A 21,150-nucleotide genomic window follows, 5' to 3' on the forward strand; every position below is an offset into this window, starting at 1 on the left:
CCAGTCCATTCTGAAGGAGATCGGCCCTGGGATTTCTTTGGAAGGAATGATGCTGAAGCTGAAACTCCAATACTTTGGCCACCTCATGTGAAGAGTTGACTCATTGGAAAAGATCCTGATGCTGGGAGGGTTTGAGGGCAGGAGGAGAAGGGGATGACAGAGAATGAGATGGCTGGATGGCATCACCGAATCAATGGACATGAGTTTGGGTAAACTCCAGGAGTTGGTGATGGACAGGGAAGCCTGGTGTGCTGGGATTCATGGGGTCGCAAAGAGTCAGACACAACTGAGCAACTGAACTGACTGAGGATGGACTTATTGGATCTCCTTTCAGTCCAAGGGACTCTCAGGAGTCTTCTCCAACACCACAGTTTAAAAGCATCAATTGAAAAAAAAAATAAACTAAAAGCATCAATTGTTCAGCACTCAGCTTTCTTTGTAGTCCAACTCTCACATCCATATATGACTGCTGGAAAAACCATAGCCTTGACTAGATGGATCTTTGTTGGCAAAGTAATGTCTCTTCTTTTTAATATGCTGTCTAGTTTGGTCATAACTTTTCTTCCAAGGAGCAAGCATCTTTTAATTTCATGGCTGCAATCACCATCAACAGTGATTTTGTAGCCCCCCAAAATAGTTTGTCATTGTTGTCATTGTTTCCATTGTTTCCCCATCTATTTGCCATAAAGTGATGGGACTGGATGCTATGATCTTAGTTTTCTCAATGTTGAGCTTTAAGCCAACTTTTTCACTCTCCTCTTTCACTTTCATCAAGAGGCTTTTTAGTTCTTCTTCACTTTCTACCGTAAGGGTGGTGTTATCTGCATATTTGAAGTTATTGCTATTTTTCCTGGCAATCTTGATTCCAGCCTGTGTTTCATCCAGCCCAGGGTTTCTCATGATGTATTCTGCATATAAGTTAAATAATCAGGGTGACAATATACAGCCTTGATGTTCTCCTTTCCTGATTGGGAACCAGTCTCTTGTTCCATGTCCAGTTCTAACTGTTGCTTCCTGACCTGCATATAGGTTTCTCAAGAGTCAGGTCAGGTGTTCTGGTATTCCCATCTCTTGAAGAATTTTCCACAGTTTATTGTGATCCACACAGTGATAGGCTTAGGTGTAGTCAATAACAGAAGTATATGTTTTTCTGGAACTCTGTTGCATTTCGATGATCCAACAGATGTTGGCAATTTGATCTCTGGTTCCTCTGCCTTTTATAAATCCATTTTGAACATCTGGATGTTCATGGTTCATGTACTGTTGAAGCCTGACTTGGAGAAGTTTGAGTATTACTCTGCTACGTGTGAGATGAGTGCAACTCTTCGGTAGTTTGAACATTCTTTGGTGTTGCCTTTCTTTGGGATTGGAATGAAAACTGACTTTTTCGCAGTCCTGTGGCCACCACTGAGTTTTCCAAATTTGCTGGCATATTGAGTGCAACACTTTCCCAGAGCATCATCTTTTAGAATTTGAAATAGCTCAACTGGAATTCCATCACCTCCACTATCTTTGTTCATAGTGATGCTTTCTAAGGCCCAGTTGACATCGAATTCTAGGATGTCTGGCTCTAGGTGAGTGATCACATCATTGTGATTATCTGGGTCACGAAGATCTTTTTAAAATAATTTTTCTGTTTATTCTTGCCACCTCTTCTTAATATCTTCTGTTTCTGTTATGTCCATACCATTTCTGTCCTTTATTGTGCCCATCTTTACATGAAATGTTCCCTTGGTATCTCTAATTTTCTTGAGAAGATCTCTAGTCTTTCCCATTCTATTGCTTTCCTCTATTTCTTTGCAATGATTATGGACAAAGGTTTTCTTATCTCTCCTTGTTATTCTTTGGAACTCTGCATTCAAATGGGTATATCTTTCCTCTTCTCCTTTGCCTTTCACTTCTCTTCTTTTCTCAGCTATTTGTAAGGCCTCCTCAGACATCATTTTGTCTTTTTGCATTTCTTTTTCTTGGGGATGGTCTCCTATACACGGCCTCCTCTACAATGTCAGGAATCTCCTTCCATAATTCTTCAGGCACTCTGTCTATCAGATCTAATCCCTTGAATCTATTTGTCACTTCCACTGAATAATCATAAGGGATTTGATTTAGGTCATACCTGAATGGTCTAGTGGTTTTCCTTATTTTCTTCAATTTGAGTATGAATTTGGCAATAAAGATTCATGATCTGAGCCACAGTCAGCTCCTGGTCTTGTTTTTGCTGACTGTATAGAGCTTCTCTTTGGCTGCAAAGAAAACTATCAATCTGATTTCGGTATTGACCATATGGTGATGTCTATGTGTAGAGTCTTCTCTTCTGTTGTTGGAAGAAGGTGTTTGCTATGACCAGTGCATTCTCTTGGCAAAACGCTGTTAACCTTTGACCTGCTTCATTTTGTACTCCAAGGCCAAATTTGCCTATTACTCCAGGTATCTCTTGACTTCCTACTTTCATATTTCAGTCCCCTATAATGAAAAGGGCATCTTTTTTTTAGTTTTTGCCAGGTGTTACTTTCTGCCGACATATATATATATGAAACATATATATCTTTGTCGGCAAAAGTCTGCCTAGTCAAGGCTATGGTTTTTCCAGTAGTCATGTGTGGATATGAGAGTTGGACTATAAAGAAAGCTGAGCAGTGAAGAATTGATGCTTTTGAACTGTGGTGTTGGAGAAGACTCTTGAGAGTCCCTTGGACTGCAAGGAGATCCAACCAGTCCATCCTAAAGGAGATCAGCCCTGGGATTTCTTTGGAAGGAATGATGCTAAAGCTGAAACTCCAGTACTTTGGCCACCTCATGCGAAGAGCTGACTCATTGGAAAAGACCCTGATGCTGGGAGGGATTGGGGGGCAGGAGGAGAAGGGGATGACAGAGGATTAGATGGCTGGATGGCATCACTGATTCGATGGACATGAGTCTGAGTGAACTCCGGGAGTTGGTGATGGACAGGGAGGCCTGGCGTGCTGTGATTCATGGGGTCGCGAAGAGTCAGACACGACTGAGCGACTGAACTGAATGGATAGGAAGAACAAAGCTTCAAGAAAAATGAAAACTAAACTCCCTCAAGGCAGTAAGTGACTCATATATGTTTTTAGTTGTTTGGGGACAATGTGTAGAGAGGAATAGTAACCTTTTTTTGATAAGGAGACTTGGTTTGGTAGGACATGGAGGACGTGCAGTCAAGTCACAGCCTTAGCTGTATCTCACAAATTTGGGCAAATTAACTATTTTTCTTCATTTCTGATTTATCATCCGTTAAATTTTGAAGGTCTAGTGTTTATGTTTTAGTACTGTATAAAGGAACATAATTCAGCAGAGTGGTCAGAAGACAAAGACTCTGGAGTCAGACAGAACTGGATTTAAATTCCAGTTCTATTACTTCCCATGTGTCCTTGGGGAAATGAAGTAATCTCCCTGAGCTCAGTTTGCTCATCTGTAAGGAGGGAACAGAAATCTTCCATTTTTGCCTACCAGGCATTTCCCCCCTTCTTTTGGAACCCCTCTTTCCTGAGAACACTCACTCCATGTGGTTAGTTCAGTAAAGGCTGAACCCATTCTGCCCGATTCACACGGGAGGATATGCCCTAGGGGTGGCAACCACAGTACCCATCTCACTCACCAATCCCAACATCAGGGAGAGGCAGAACACCCAAGGCAACCCATCAGAAAACTCCCTGGGAGTTTACCGAAAAAGCTGTGGAGAAGATGCTTCCTGTCTTTGTGGGTTACTAAAAAGACAGAATGTAAGTTGAGTCTATCAATGCCCAGCATTCTTACTCTAGAAAGAGGCTTTTGGAGAGAGAGGTAGAGAAAAGGATGGTGCATGTGTGCATGCTCAATCCTGTCCAACTCTTTGTGACCCCATGGGCTGCAGCCTGCCAGACGCCTCTGTCCATGGAATTTTCTAGGCAGGAATACTGGGGTGGGTTGCCATTTCCTCCTCTAGGAGATCTTCCCAACCCAGGGAATTCATGTCTTCTGCATTGGCAGGTGGATTCTTTACCACTGTAACACCTGGGAAGCTCAGAGATAGGACAGGAAGATAGATAAGGATCAAGACAGAGGTGAGAATAGAGACACAAGTGAGGAGAGGAGTAGCGTTGGGGATGGGATCACAGTTAGAAGTAGGGATAGGGTCAGAGTTGGAGGTAGGGACAGGGACAAAGATGAGGTTACAGATAGGGGTGGGAATAGCACCTTGACGGCACATTAGAGCCCTAGATCCAGCTGAACCATTACCTTCAGATCTCTTGGCTAATTGAGCCAGGAAATTTCTTTTGCTTAAATTAGTATGACTGTGTTCCTATTATTTACAACTAAAGGAATTTGAACACAATACTAACTAACGGGTTATGGCAAAAAAATAATTAAATAGAACAAAGCATGGAAAGTACACACCACTAAGTTGCCACTATAAGATGCTAAACACTCAGTAGCCATTATGACAAGTAATTAAATACAAAGTGTACTTATTTTTACTCCTACTCCATTTTTACCCCCAAAATACTCAAGATGAAGAAGATAAAGCATTAAAAAAATAAACAGTAGGCTATAAAATTCTAATATGATTTTTAAAGCATTGAGGGTCTGTAACCTAGGCAACTAGGAATTGGGATTAGATTACTTAAAGTGGAATGGGACTCCCAGGTGGCACTAGTGGTAAACAAAACACTCATCAATGCAGGAAATGTAGGAGATGAGGGTTCAGTCCCTGGGTCAGGAAGATCCCCTAGAGTAGGAAATGGCAACCCGCTCTGGCATTCTTGCCTGGGAAATCCCATGGCCAGAGGAGCCTGGCAAGTTACAGTCCATGGGGTCACAAAGAGTCAGACACATCTGAGCATGTATTTAAAGTGAGGAGAGTACTTTCTAGCAGCACAGGCCTCGTGGGACCAGTGGAGGATGTTCTTGCCTGGGAAATCTCATGGACAGAAGAGCTGGGTGGGCTAAAGTCCACAGAGTTGCAGAATGAGTTGGACGCGACTTAGGAACTAAAAAACAGCAAAAACCTCACGTGTATCATCAACAGCTCCTGGAGCAGATGGAAATTTAATGGTGTCATAGATTTCATAAGTTGGTTCTTTGCTGATGCTAAGAACCCGCTGGACTATTTATTTTAATGGCTTGTTCTCTTGGGAGTTTGAAAACCAGTCTCTGACTGACAGATACACAGTGTCTAAAACAGTGATTTAATGGCTATCCTTAGTTGGCTATTACCTCAAATATTGAAATCTTAGCTCTTAAAAATTTCCAAATCCCTCAAAACCCTTTGGCATAGTAGAATATTCAGTGTTCCCTTGGTCTTGAAAACCTTTGTAAGGAATACAGTCTGGAGTTTATGCTAAAAAATATTTCTGAATCTGTTTCTGGTTTTATTATTATTAAAAAGAAAGTTGAATCATCTGGATTTTGGAATTGACAGGATTGCTTCATGTTTATTATTAATCTCTGTGACCAACCTACTTGGAACTGTGTACAATATTTTTGATCCATTGTGTAGTGTGTGCATGTAAGCATGTGTGTGTACATGTATGTACACACATGTGTACGTGTACAGATCTTTATGTAACAAAGCAAATGTACTAGTGAATGCGTGAGTATGGGCTTGTCCTTGTGATCACTGTTGGTTGCACAAGTCAACCTCTTCTTGCTTACTCCTTTTAGCAATGACAGGAGTCTTTGCACTCAGCTCCATCCCTGTCACATTGCTACACCCCCTAGAGGCCTGGGTCAGCACTGCAAATCGCTTCCCAAAGCCCCTTTTATCCCATCCTAGACTGAGCGACTTCACGTTCACTTTTCACTTGCATGCATTGGAGACGGAAATGGCAACCCACCCCAGTATTCTTGCCTAGAGAATCCCAGGGATGGGGGAGCCTGGTGGGCTGCTGTCTATGGGGTCGCACAGAGTCGGACATGACTGAAGCGACTTAGCAGCAGCAGCAGCAGTAGTATCATGCTGAATTTTAGCAGGAAACACTGCTGCCACTCAAATATATATTTTACAGTCTGTTTTGCAGCTAGGTGTGGACAAATGAGGTCATTTTGGACAAGACATAAGTGGAACTAAGTGGAGTGCACACTCTACCCTTCTTGGACTCCTTCCATCAACCTGCTGCCTAGAACATAACTTGATGACTCAGGCGCCAGTGGAGGGGGTTGCCATTTTCTTCTCCAGGGGATCTTCTCCCACTCAGGGATCGAACCTGCCTCTCCTGCCTTGCAGGCAGATTCTTTACTACTGAGACACATTTGGTTATCCAGGCTCTGTTTCAAAATGATATGACTCGTTGGGACTGTTAATCATTTGCAGACTCGCTTTGTGAGGAAGACACAAGCCAGGTGCAGAGCAGCAGATGCAGTCTCCAATTTACCAGGCTCCTGTCACAGTTCATTCCCATTACGGCAGCCTGGTGCTCAAAATCTGCTCTCAGCCAGACAAACATATGCTGGATGGCTTCGTGTTTCTCAGGCTCATATATTATACCTAGCAGGTTGCTGGATAAATTAATTTATTCCTGATCTGCAAGAATCGTTTGGAATTGTCTCTGGACCTCCGTGTCAAACCCTTAAAGTGCTAGAGACTAAACCAGGATGAAACTCACAGGCTTGCCAGGACCATGACAGCCTTCCGCATTTGATGCTAATACATTGTAAAGTATGTGCTAATGAATTACAAGTGGTGTCACACAGTCTCTGCACCTTGTCATATTAATTCAAGATTTCAGAATTTCAAAATGCATTTTCAACATGATTCAAGTGTATAAATATTAAGGAGGCATTAACCTTTATCAAAATGATTTTTTCTTGTGTTAAAAAGATCAGAATTTAACATAACAGGGCATACAATTTGACTGTGCTGTAAAGTGGTTGATGAGGAGAACTGTATCGGCCCCCAAATTATTCACACGAGGACTGTGAGACCTTTCATTTGCAGTTTTTTTTGGGGGAACGGCAGAAGTGGGGATGGCAACTGGGGGAGAAGGAAGAATATTGCGAGTAGTGAGAAAAGAGTAAATTGACGGATGTCAGTTCTGTAATTAACACGCTGCTTGTCATCTTTAGCACAGAGAATCACAAAACCCTGCAGGTGCTAAATAAAATAAGCTTTTGAGAGGTTTCTCGTCTTAGGCAACCTACAGAGCTTGTGTCAATTTGGAGTCACTGATGCAAACATTTTGTTCAAATACATTATTTGCTAGCTGCATGACATCCACAAGAATGGTTTCAAGGTCAAGTGAATATTTTGAAAAGCCAGAGTGTGGGTTTTATGAACTGGGCTTCTTAAGGTTGATCAGGGACTTGATGAAGCAAATCAGAGCTTAACCTCAAGTCCCCAGACCACCGACACACTAACACGGCCATCAGTTCCCTTTTTTAAAAAAATTAAAAAAAAAGCACTTTCTCTCCAGCAGGATCTACAACCAGAGTCAATCAGTTCTAGCCTCAGGGAAGCCCAGACTAGAAGGAAATAAAACAGAAGTCCTTAGTTTTGTCTTACCTTTTCAGAATCTTCACTTTCAGGGGCAAATGTTTGGGCAGCTTTATGACCACTGCATTGTTCCCCACACCACTGGGGCAGCAATCACGTTGAACTGGTTTACTGCCCAGTCTCCATTTCCTGTCTCAGTGCCCGACACATAGCAAGTATTCGGTAAATATTTGTTGAATAAAAAAAGAGATTCAAGGGTCACATTATTAAACTATCTCTTCAAGCTAACTTAGGAAACATCACAGGGAGTTTTAAGCAGTAATTAAAATCTTATACTTATGACTCATTTCCCATAAACTTCTTAAGGGTGAAATTCTAATATGCTAACTTCTCAGTTTTTAAATAATTTTGTTTGTGCTTGTGGTTGTTGTTGTTGTTCAGCCTTTAAATCCTGTCCAACTGTTTGCGACCCCATGGATGGTAGCATGTCAGGCTCCTCCTCTACTATCTCCCGGAGTTTGCTCAAGTTCATGTCCGTTGAGTCAGTGATGCCATCCAACCATCTAATCCTCTGCTGTCCCCTTCTCCTCCTGCCTTCAATCTTTCCCAGCATCAGGGTCTTTTCCAGTGAGTCAGCTCTTCAAATCAGGTGGCCAAAGTACTAGAACTTCAGCTACAGACCTTCCAATGAATATTCAGGGTTGATTTTCTTTAGGATGGACTGGTTTGATCTCCTTGCAGTCCAAGGGACTCTCAAGAGTCTTCTCCAGCACCATGAATTGAAAGCATCAATTCTTTGGTGCTCAGCCTTCATTATGGTTCAATTTTGGTTCAACTCTCACATCCGTATATGACTACTGGAAAAACCATAGCTTTCAGTATATGGACCTTTGTTGGCAAAGTGATGTCTCTGCTTTTTAATACACTGTCTAGCTTTGTCATAGCTTTCCTTCTAAGGAGCAGGAGTCTTTAATTGTGCTTGTAGACTTACATGCAAATAGATAATTGAAGTGTTTATCAACTCAAAACTAGAAAATGAGTTCAAACTGCAGGAGCTTTCTGTATTAAAACACACCCCCCCTCAAAAAAGATGTACTCTTCGGGGGAATAACATAATTGTTGGACATTTTGAATTGTGATTACATCACCCCATGGAAGAATTTTATCTAACATTTTCATCTCTATCATTGGGAAGGGAAGTCCCTTCATGAAAACAGCTTACACAGCAGCCATGACGGGACATCATTTGTGTGTCATAGCATCGGAAACCTGTGCTCCATCATACGGAACAACACCTTAATATGGGTGTCTTGGGTGGAACTCTGGAGAGTTCCCATGGGTTTATTTGGGAGAAAAGGGAGAGAGCTAAGTAACGAGCTCCCTCTAAGTAAAAACACAGTGGGACTTCCGTTCGCCATTCCTAACTACTGTCATTGCTAATCAAATCAGTTTCATATTGTCACTTGCTTGGTTCTTCCTAATGTGAATATTTAATACTTAATTTAGTTTTTAAATGGTTGCTGTGGCACTGACGGCTTGCTATTGCTGCATATGTTATGTAAATGAAAATGAATTATATAAACATGTTATAAAAGATGGTCCTCGTGTATTGACCCATGGGGTGTTTATCACTTCACTGCAGGTTGAGATCTATTAGTTAAAAAGCTTACTAGCATCACACTCAAAATTTTATAAACCCAGTTATTTTAAAAATAGCCCCAGTAAGCAGATTTTTGGGCTTCCCTTGCAGCTCAGTCAGTATAGAATCTGCCTGTAATGCAGGAGACCCGGGTTCGATCCCTGGGTCGGGAAGACCCCCTGGAGAAGGAAATGGCAGCCCACTCCAGTATTGTTGCCTGGGAAGTGCCATGGGCCGAGGAGGCAGGCTATAGTCCATGGGGTTACGAGAGTTGGACACGACTTAGTGACTAAAAAACCACCAAGCAGATTTTTAGCCTTTTAAAACCTGATTGCTTTGTATACCCTGTGATACCTAACCCAACATCTGGTGTCATGATAAGCTAGAGCCCAGTGGTTATAAGATCACAAGCTGCAGCAGAAGAGAGCAGGAAAAACTGAGAGAGAAGCATTGAAATACATGCATTACCATATGTAAAATGGATGGCTAACGGGAAGTTGCTGTATAACATGGGGAGCTCAACCCGGTAGTCTGCAACAACCTAGAGGGGCAGGATGGGGTAGGAGGTAGGAGGGAGGCTCAGGAGGGACGGAGCATGTGTACCTGAGGCTGATTCATGTTGACCAATGAGTCAACATGTAAACAAATACAACCAATACAACATTGTAAAGCAATTTTTGTTCCTTGTTCAGTCGCTCAATCGTGTCCGATTCTTTGTGACCCCATGGACGGCAGCGTGCCAGGATTCCCTGTCCTTCACTATCTCCGGGAGTTTGCTCAAACTCACATCTACTATAAAGTCAGTGATGCCATTCAACCATCTCATCTTCTGTCATTCCCTTCTCTTCCTACCTTCAATCTTTCCCAGCATCAGGGTCTTTTCCAGTAAGTCAGTTCTTTGCATAAGGTGGCCAAAGGATTGGAGCTTCAGCTTCAGCAACAGTCCTTCGAATGAATATCCAGGGTTGATTCCCTTTAGGATTGACTGATTTGATCTCCTTGCAGTCCAAGAGACTCTCAAAAGTCTTCTCCAACACCACAGTTCAAAACATCAACTCTTTGGCACTCAGCCTTCATTATAGTCCAACTCTCACATCCGCACATGACTACTAGAAAAACCATAGCTTTTACTCTATGGACCTTAATTGGTAAAGTGATGTCTCTGCTTTTTAATGCACTGTCTGGGTTTTTCATAGCTTTTCTTCCAAGGAGCAAGCCTTGTCTTTTAATTTCATGGCTGCAGTCACTGTCCGCAGTGATTTGGGAGCCCAAGAAAATAAAGTCTGTCACGATTTCCGTTGTTTCCCCATCTATTTGCCATGAAGTGATGGGAAGTAATGGGATAAAGCAATGATCCTCCAGTTAGAAATAAATACATTAAAAAAAAATCCCAAGCTGCTATGGCCCTTTGGAGCTCTCTGACCCAGAGACTTATCACCTCTCCTACCATCCTTGCCTCTGAGGTTCGTTGCCCTCATCCACCCCACACTGTAGACTCTCAACTTTCTCCACACCAATGGACTTCTCTTCTCACACAATCTTTCTAAAGTACTACCCATGTGGCTTTGTGTTAAGTGGCTTCAGTTGAGTCTGACTCTGTGTGACCCCACGGACTGTACCGCGTCAGACTCTGCTGTCCATGGGATTCTCCAAGAAGAATACTGGAGTGGGTTGCCATTTCCTCCTCCTGGGATCTTCCCAACTCAGGGATCGAAACAGCATCTCTTACATCTCCTGCACGCCCCCTGGGAAGCCCGTGTGAGAACAGAGCAGGAAGATAGCTGTCTGTAATAGGAAGTGGGTCCTCACCAGACACCAAGTCTGCCAGTGCCTTGATCGAGGACTTCTCAGACTTCAGAACTGTGAGAAATCAAAGTTTGTTGTTGAAGCCACCCAGTCTCTGATACTTTTGTTACAGTATCCCAAACGAACTAAGACAACAGTCATCACAGGAGAAGGATCACAGCTGAGGCTCAGAGAAGTGGAAGCAGGAAGGCTCACTGGGGAACAGCAAACAGTCCAGTGGGTTATGTCATACAGTGCATGAAGCCAAAGATACGGAGAAAAGTTTGGAAAATGTATTCGGGTCACATTAGAACTAAGCCCTTAAACAACAGGGCCCTGAATACCATTGATTTTGGCTGGTGGTAAAGGTCCCTAAAGGCTCTTGAGTGAGACAGTGATGTGATGGGAGCTGTGTACCTGTAGGATGTATCTGGAAACAGTGTGAAGACTGGACCGGAGACAGGAAAGACAGGAGATTAAAATGATACCACTTCAGTGGCTTTGTGGTAATCCAGCAAGATAATGAAAGTCTGAACTAAAGTGGTGGAGGGGGAAGAGACAAGAAACATTCAGGAGGTTATTGATCATTTCTCCAACCATAACACAGATGATGCTATCCTAAGTGTCTCACTCCTGTCTATTTTTATCATTATTGCTATAGGTAGCCAGATACAAAGTGGCATTGCTTATAGCATGATCATATTTCTTCACATTGAGCACATCAAAATACTCACACAGACATCCTGAGCTTCCCAGAAATAGAGAGTGCATAGGTAATTTACCAAAAGGATAGCACTGGATACTCTAATAGAATAAAAACAAAATGGTTAACTAAAGAGCCTTGTTGGCTGGAAACAGCAATTTCCCATAAAGACATTTATTTAATTAAAAATGAAGTTTATAAGTTCATGTGTGGATTTGGTATCTTTCTATAAAATACATTTGCATTTTTCAAAATACTTGTCTCATAAATTAATAAAATATAGGTTAACTGTTTTGTTGGGAAGGAAATAATCAAGCATAGTGGGTTTCTGCAATTCATCTGAAGCAATTATCTCAAGTAATTTTAATTGCTCAGGTGCTGCTAACAGGGTGCAGACAATTGGGACATTAAAATTGGACTTATAATGGAAAATTATTTCAGAAGTTACTTTCAAATGCTTTTGTCTCTTAGTTTCTGTAGAGTGTCTGCCTCTCTGGTATTTTTTTTACCTCTTCCTCTTTCCCCAAGTATGCAGCAGTCCTTTAGCTCTTGAAAGTCGCTTGGAAGAAACAAGTGACCTTTGCTATCCTAATTATTGTTTTCCATCACCATATGTTTCCATTTCTACAGGGGATGGTTTAGCACTCATGAACTGAATTGAAACAAGGAATCTATAGAAGATCACTGACTTTCGTTGTTAACAAAAACTCTAACTGAAATTGGCTAAAATATCAATAATAAGGGCAATTATTTTCTCTTGAAACAAGAAGTCTAAAAGGAGAGCAATCCCAGCTATATCATGATAAGGGTTCCAAGTCTCAGCTTCACCTCTTCCACAGGTTGATATTGTCCTCAGGATGTTTTTCCTCATGATCACAACAGGGCTGCCAGTAGCAACTACCACAACACACTTCCTTTCTCATACCAAGCAGGTGAAATAGAGAGGGAAACTCTTTGTCTTTTGATATAACTGGGCCAATTTAGGATGTAAGTTTAATGTGAGATAATAAGACCAGAATATTTTCCTGATTAGCTCAAACCTTAATTCCTATTTCAATCATTGATAAGAGGGTAAAAATACTAAGAGTGGATTATACTAACCAGGATCCATGTCAGGAACTAAAGATGGGATGAAGGGATGAATACCTCCCCGCAAACCCCTGAAAGCAATGTTCTAGGAGTGGGAGAAGTTAGAGGAGGGGAGAGATGAATTCTGGTGCAAAAGATGTTAAAAATGCATTATCAACCGAGGCAGCAGTACAATCATGAGTTGCAAGACTGATTACTCGGCAGAAACGATAATGTAGGTGGCAGAAGTGGCAGTGAACTGATTAGATGAGTCACTCCTATCGAGGACTTAAACGGTGAGAGGGTTGATATTGAGAGGGGATTTAGCGCGAAGGATTTTTAAGAGATGCTCGTGTGTTATGAGTCTCGAGTCCCCATCCTAAGGGGGAAGAGTGTCTCCTCCTCTGGGTAGAAAGAGTGGCACCTGCACTTCAGTTAACAAAGAAGGTTGCCTGACATCAAGCTGTCAAACTTTGCTGGGATACCACCCCCTCACCCCACGGTGTGCCCTGGAGGGAATTCTGATGGTGAAATATGCATATTATCCTTAGATAATTAAGATGCATATCAAAAGAATAATTTCAATGAGCCTAGGCTCTTGAATTTTCCTATACTTAGAAAAGCACTAAAATTATTAACTTGAGATATCCGTTTTTGTGGTTAGAAGTAATCTTTTGATGTTCAACTACATTTTTTTTTCCTGCAAAAACTCCTATATTTCTTGGCTTCTCTCCATAACCTCTTTGGAATAGTTCCTCAGATCTGTCTGAAAGCTTATCCCCCGGGTATAGTCCTCAGTAAGGTCTCAGAATAAATAGGTTGTGTGGGTTTTTTTCTTTCTTTTTTTGTCAATACCTAACACAGACTAAGAAGGGCCTCAAGGAACTCATTTGGGTAGCATACTGTTTCCCTTGCAGTTAGAGAATCAGTATGGCTATTGCTTGACTCCTCCTGGAAATCCGAAGGCTGGAGATGGGCTGGCAAACTGTGCAGGTGGCAGAGAGAAGGAGGGTTGCTGCTATGCTATGATAGACCTGCGCTCACAGTGTTTGGGGGATAGGAAATGTATGAATGCTTCCTGTGGCTGGGATGGGGGCTATGTGTGTGAACTTGAGAGTCAGGGGGAGAGCCACGTTTGATGCTTTCCATTAGGATCAGCAGAGGAACAAAGAGACCTTAACGGAAATGATACTGAGGTGGATCACCATTCCCTAGAATTTGCAGAGGAAGGAGTTGCAGAAATGTTTGCAGAAATGTCTGCACATGTTTGCCCAGATAGGAGAAACCGCAGGTCAACAACTATTGTGATGTCAAGGTCTGTAAGGAATCTCCAACAGCAAGTAAACTTGAAACATCAGCCAGATGCAGAAAGTGTGAAGCCGTGTTATAAAGTGCTGGTCAAATGAGAACTCTCCTCTCCCCCTTTCTGTCTAGCCTCTGTAATATCCACTCTCCAAAGAGATCGTACACTGGAAAACAAACTGGATAAAGAAGAACAAGGAAAGAAAGAAGGGCCATATATGGAGTCCCCTGCAAGTGGCCAGCCCACAGCAGGACCTGGCTTTGTTGACTTTAAATCACATTTAGAGGACGCTGTATTTTTTAATTTATTGATTAATTAATTTTGGCTGCCCTGGGTCTTCACTGCTGCACAAGGGTCTGTCTAGCTGTGTCTGGGGTGGCGGCCGCTCTTCAGTTGCGGCATGCGGTCTTCTCACTGCCCGGCTGCTCTTGTTGCAGAGCCTGGGCGCTAGGACACGCTGGCTTCAGGAGTTTTGGCCGGTGGGCTCAATAGCTGTGCATCCCAGGTTTAGTTGCCCAGAGGCATGTGGGATCGTCCCGGAGCAGGGGTCAAACCTGTATCCCTTGCACTGGCAGGTGAGCGGACCTGGTCAATTCTTAACCACTGGACCACCAGGGAAGTCCCTGGTGAATATTTTAAATGACTGAATTGACACATTTTTGCATTCCAAAGTGACTTTTGAACCTTGTATGAGTTAAGGGAAGTTCTCCAAATCATGTTCTCCAAGAGTTTTCACCCTGGAACCACTTTACATGGGCCACAATCTGCATGAGCAAAAGGGACCTTCTGCGCTATGCCCTCAATGTCCAGGAAGCTAGTGACCGGACTCTAGGACCTTTGCTATAGCTGCCACAAAAAAGCAAGTGCTTTGACAATGGTGCTTGCAAAAAGCAGCAAAGTGTGGCCTCTTATGCATCATCATGTCACTTCCTCCCATATCCGGCAGGGGCCGTTTGCTGGGAGTCTCTAGATCAAGGGAGCCTGGGCGTGTCGTCTTAGTTTTCCTAGGTTCCGGCGTGAGGCAAGCACACTCCTGTCAGGTGTCGGCATGGAATCGAGGAAACCAGCCTGCTGTATCTGCCACTGTGCCCTCACCACCTGCCTGGTAGTCTGTGTCCTGAGTAGTTTCACTGCATAAATGTGTCTGCTCAAGATATAGGGTTCATAAGAAATTGCTTCATGGCTTCACCCTGCACTTGGAAGCCAACTGCTCACTGCCATCCAAGAATGAGCTCCAGAGCCAGGTGACACCCAGGTGGGACCCCTCACTCTCTCCTGCCAAGTGGCCACACTTCTCCTGGATTTTCCTTTTCCTTGAGAAATGAAGCTTCTCCCCACAGGTCTCTTCAGAGACTATTCACATTTTACCCATCCTCTGGGGTCTCCCTAAAGGGCCACCTCCCCCAGAAGTCTTTCCTTAGCTTTCCAGGCTCCTCTGAGTTTCCTTTTTTCCTGTAATTTACAGCACTTCCTGTTCTGGACAACATTATATAAGCCTGAGATTCATCTGCTAATTCATTCCTTCAACAGATGTTTAAGGAGTCCGTACAACATGCTTTGTTGGATGCCAGGTGGTGAACAAGACAGGCATGGTCCCTGTCTTCTTAAAGCTTTCAGACTACCGTGGAGGAAACAGACATTAAACTCATAAACAAAAAAAAAAACAAAAAAACTCATAAACAACATGTAAATATAGAACTACAGACTGCCATCAAAGCTATGAAAGAAAGCTTTTAGGTGTACTGAGAGAGTAAATCAGTGGTCTGTCTTAAGCTGAGTGGTCAAAGAAGGTGTCCCGGAGGAAGTGAAATTTGAAATAAGAGGTTTAAGTAGGGGCTAGCCGGGTGAACAGGGGGAGAAAAAACATTCCAGGCACAAGGAACCATATGTTTAAAGACTTTGAGTCAGCAAGAGATGAAAGCACCTTAGGAACTGAGAGGACAGTATGTTTGGGACATTGCGGCAGGGTGCAGGTGGCAGGAGTGAATTTATGTTAGAAATATAATCTGATCACAGGACTTCACTGGTGGCTCAATGGTAAAGAATCTGCCTGCAATGCAGGAGCTGCAAGAGACGTGGATTCGATCCCTGGGTCGGGAAGATCACCTGGAGGAGGGCATGGCCACCCACTCCAGTATTCTTGCCAGAAGAATTCCACGGACAGAGGAGTCTGGGTGGCTCCAGTCCATCGGGTCGAAAGAGTCGGACATGACTGAAGCGACTTGGTGTGTGTGCATGCATAACCTGATGACACGGGTCTTTCCTCGTTGTGTTAGGAACTTTGGACATAAAGCTAAGGATATTGGAAATTTTTTGCAAGAAATTATAGCAGAGCGATAATATGACCCAATTAAAGTTTTAAAAGAATGCCCTTGTTCATCAGTGGAAAATGGATTTCAGGAGAACAAGAGCAGAAAAAGAGGAAATTAGCCAGGGAGCAATACAAAAGCCCAGATGAAAAGTCATAGCGGTTGGCCACTAATGGTGGTTGCAGAGGAGATGGAAAGAATGGTTGATAATTGAGATCATAAGCTTTGTGTCTTTGCTGCATGCCAGGCATCTGGCTTAGTGAAAAACCCGTCGCTGTACTCAGTAAGTAAATATAATAAATCAGTACAGTAATTAGTTAATTAATTACATGCTGTTTTAACCTTTAAAAAAGAGAAACTTATCTATATTGTTAACTGGATCAAACATTTCACAGCAGCTGAGAAAGCAATTATGTAGACACATAGTCAATCTGGTTTGTTTATTAAGTCAGTCTGGTTACTTTGGCCATATTAACAACTGAATAATACAGACCATATGGTTATCCAGAGTTCTGTTTAGTCACGTAAGTCCAAGATGATATCAATTCTGTTTCAGGTGTTTTCATTGTTCATTAGATAATGCTTTGAATGCACAACTTAGAATTCATTGTATATAAGGGTGATGCCTCAATATTTTTTATGCCATAAACCAATGTTTTTTTTTCAAATATTGGGGGAACTGCTTAATGTGCTCCCTTTTAGGCTGTCAGAAATGTGTATTAGAACAAACAAATAACTACTCACACAGTAAGGATTCTTAGCTGCAAGCAATAGAAGCTAATTCTGCCAGGCTTAAGGAGGAAAGAATTTATGATGAGAGTTGTGTGGGGTTCACAGAATCTCAAGGAGGGCTGGATTCTTAGAGCCAAGTTATTGAGAACATAGTTCAAATCTGTGATGTGATGAAGACCCCAGAGCCCCTGCAGCCCCTTTAAGGAGGAGACACCATAGCTTAATCACGAAGATCACCAGTGCTGCGGCGGGGAGGTCCAAGAACTGACACGTGGTTAGAAGCAGATACAGCCTCTGCTGATGCTGGGCAGTCCTTGCTTCATAATGCTCTTCTGGTTCAAAGACTGGTGTGAACTTACCATTCTTGAAGCAAAGTTCAGGGGCTTGTTTCCTCACTACAAGGAAGAATGGCGAAGTGAGCTTCCAGGGCTGGAGGTAGGCAGAGGTTCCTACTGAGCTCCGTAAAGTACAGGATTTTCCAAATATAGGAATAAGATTTGGTTATTAGGATCCTAAAAGAGAAAGACAACTCCCATTTATTATCCCCATCAGTTCATAAGACAAAAATAAAACATTTGGTTCTAAAAGGTAAAAGGGGACAAATTATAGTGTATAGAATAGCTTATGAATGGAATAAAGTTTTTTTAATAGATAAGTCACCGTATTGTCTTTATTGTTTTCTTATCTTTGTTGTTGTTTAATTGCTAAATCATGTCTGACTCTTTGCGATCCCATGGACTATGCAATCCCATGGACTATAACCCACCAGTCTCCTCTGTTCATGGAATTCTCCAGGTAAGAACACTGGAATGTGTTACCATTCCCTTCTCCAGGGGATCTTCCCGACCCAGGGACTGAACCTGGGTCTCCTGCATTAAGTTTAGTTCAGTCACTCAGTTGTGTCCAACTCTTTGCGACCCCATGAATCGCAGCACACCAGGCCTCCCAGTCCATCACCAACTCCTGGTGTTCACTCAAACTCATGTCCATTGAATCGGTGATGCCATCCAACCATCTCATTCTCTGTTGTCCCCTTTTCCTCCTGTCCCCAATCCCTCTCAGCATCAGGGTCTTTTCCAATGAGTCAACTCTTCGAATGTCGTGGCCAAAGTATTGGAGTTTCAGCTTCAGCATCAGTCCTTCCAATGAACACCCAAGATTGATCTCCTTTAGGATGGACTGGTTGGATCTCCTTGCAGTCCAAGGGACTCTCAAGAGTCTTCTCCAACATCACAGTTCAAAAGTACCAATTCTTCGGCGCTCAGCTTTCTTTACAGTCCAACTCTCACAACCATACATGACTGCTGGAAAAACCATAGCCTTGATGAGAAGAACCTTTGTTGGCAAAGTAATGTCTCTGTTTCTTAATGTGCTGTCTAGGCTGGTCATAGCTTTTCTTCCAAGGAGCAAGAGTCTTTTAATTTCATGGCTGCAATCACCATCTGCAGTAGATTTGGAGCCCCCCAAAATAAAGTCTTTCACTGTTTCCAGTGTTTCCCCATCTATTTGCCATGAAGTGATGGGACCAGATGCCATGATCTTAGTTTTCTGAATGTTGAGTTTTAAGTCAACTTTTTCACTCTCTTCTTTCACTTTCATCAAGAGGTTCTTTAGTTCCTCTTCACTTTCTGCCATAAGGGTGGTGTCATCTGAATATCTGAGGTTATTGATGTTTCTCCTGGCAATCTTGATTCCAGCTTGTGCTTTATCCAGCCTGGCATTTCGCATAATGTACTCTGCATATAAGTTAAATAAGCAGGTTGACAATATACAGCCTTGACGAACTCCTTTTCCTATTTGGAACCAGTCGGTTGTTCCATGTCCAATTCTAACTGTTGCTTCCTGACCTGCATACAGATTTCTCAGGAGGCAGGTCGGGTGGTCTGGTATTTACATACCTTGAAGAATTTTCCACAGTTCGTTGTGATCTACACAGTCAAAGGCTTTGTCATAGTCAATAGAAAAGAAATAGATGTTTTTCTAGACCTCTCTTGCTTTCTTGATGATCCAACAGATGTTGGCAATTTGATCTCTGGTTCCTCTGCCTTTTCTAAATCCAGCTTGAACATCTGGAAGTTCATGGTTCATGTGTTGTTGAAGGCTGGCTTGGAGAATTTTGAGCATTACTTTGCTAGTGTGTGAGATGACTGCACTGGCACTCCTGGATTGGCACTCCTGCATTGGCAGGCAGGTTCTTTACCAGTGAGCCACCTGGGAAGCCCAATGGGAAAATTTTGTCTTGAGGCAGCTTGATCCACAGAACTCATGTATGTAGACGACATAGGCTTTGTTAATAAACTTGGTCTTTGCATTGCAGCTCTACCACTTACTTAGCAGTTGTATAATCTTAGGTAAGTTAGATCTGAGATTCAAGGTCATCCTTTGTAAAATGCAGATAATAGTTCCAAACTTTGAGATTGCTGGGGGATTATACATATAATGTATGTAAATGTTTAACAGGACCTGGAAGGGCCCAGAAGTAGATACTCCTCTTCTGTTCTCCCCATTTTGTGCTGGGAGGAGTCAGCATCCTGCACTAGAACCTGGACCTGTTAGCCCTTCCAGGCATGGACCGAGCTAGGGCTGTTTGCTGTTGAGATCGTAGCACAATGCCCACGTTAAAAGTGCTCAGTGACTGCTTCCCAAATAGACAAGTAGCTCTTACTTAAATCATTACTAATTATGTGAAGTAATAATGCAAGACACATGACATCATTCTTGGCACAGAGCAGGTATTAAGTATAAATTTGAGTTCACGACTTCCATTTCCAGTAATAATCAATGAGTTTCTTAGGACCAATCCTCCTCCTAGAATTTTTTTCAATGCGGTAAAATACATATCATGTAAAACTTACCATCTAAAGCATTTTTAAATGTATATATATTTCAGTGGTATTAAGTATATTCACATCATTGTATAATCATCACCATCATCCATTTCCAGAATTCTTTTTTTCTAACTTTAAAATTCTATTGTTTTTAGGGATGTCCCTGGTGGTCCAGTGGTTAAGACTCTGCGCTGCCAATGCAGGGGACACAGGTTCAATCCCTGGTTGGGGAACTAAGACCTTGCATGCATGTGGCACAGTGAAAAAGTACTATTATATTTTAGAGAAATTTTAGGTTTATAATAAACTTGAAAGGAAGGTGCAGAGATTTCTTGTAAACTTCCTGCCCACATACATGCATAGTCTCTCCCATTATCAGCATCACTCACCAGAATGGTACATTTCTTACCAAGGATGAAGCTACATTACCTCCAAAGCTCTTAGGGTTTACCTTAGGATTCACTCTTGTGTTGTATATTCTATGGGTTTGGACAAATATATCACTACATATATCCACCATTATACTATACAGAGTTTTTTCACTACCCTAAGAAGTCCTCTGTGCTCTGCTTATCATCTCTTCCCTTCACCCACCTCTGCCCCTCACCCGCTCTGCAACCACAGACCTTTTTACTGTCTCCAGTGTTTTGGCTTTTCGAGAATGTCATGTAGTTTGAATAACACAGTGTGTTGCTTTCTTAGATTGGCTTCTTTCACTTAGTAACGTGTATTTAAGATTTCTCTGTGTCTTTTTATGTCTCAATTAACTCATATCTTTTTAGCATTAAGTAATATTCCAATATCTAGACACATCACAGTTTATCCATTTATCTACCGAGGGTATCTTGGTTGCTTCCCAGTTTTCACAATTATGAATAAACTTCTATAAATATCAACGTGCATGGTTTTATGTGAATGTAAGTTTTCAGCTACTTGAGGTAAATACCAAGGAGCATGATTGCTGGACCATGTGTAAGAGTATGTTCAGTTTTATAAGAAACCTCCAAACATTCCACCCAAGTGGCTGTGCCATTAGCAATAAATGAGAGTTCCTTTTACTTCACATCTTTGCCATTTGGTGTTTTCAGTGTTGTGGATTTCAGCTATTCTAGTAGGTGTGTGGTGGTGTCTAGCTTTAATTTGCATTTCCCTGATGACATGTGTGGAGCATCTTTTCATATGCTTATTTGTCATCTTCTTCACTGAGACGTCTGTTAAGGTGTTTGATTCATTTTTAAATTGGTTTGTCTGTTCTCTTATTATTGAGCTTTAAGAATTTTTTGTGTAATTGCCTTTATCAGATGTGTCTTTTGCAAATATTTTCTCCCTGCTATGTCTTGTCTTCTGTTCT

At 42.2% G+C, this 21,150-nt stretch overlaps 1 non-coding gene across 1 annotated transcript; it reads left to right on the plus strand.

The window, feature by feature from the left end:
- Positions 1 to 19,959: 19,959 nt before the first annotated feature.
- TRNAG-GCC (transfer RNA glycine (anticodon GCC)) lies at positions 19,960 to 20,032 on the plus strand. Its single transcript has one exon. It is a non-coding gene; the product is annotated as a tRNA-Gly (tRNA).
- Positions 20,033 to 21,150: the final 1,118 nt, after the last annotated feature.

Source organism: Bos javanicus, chromosome 29 (genome assembly GCF_032452875.1).
Source record: "Bos javanicus breed banteng chromosome 29, ARS-OSU_banteng_1.0, whole genome shotgun sequence".
NCBI lineage: Eukaryota > Metazoa > Chordata > Mammalia > Artiodactyla > Bovidae > Bos > Bos javanicus.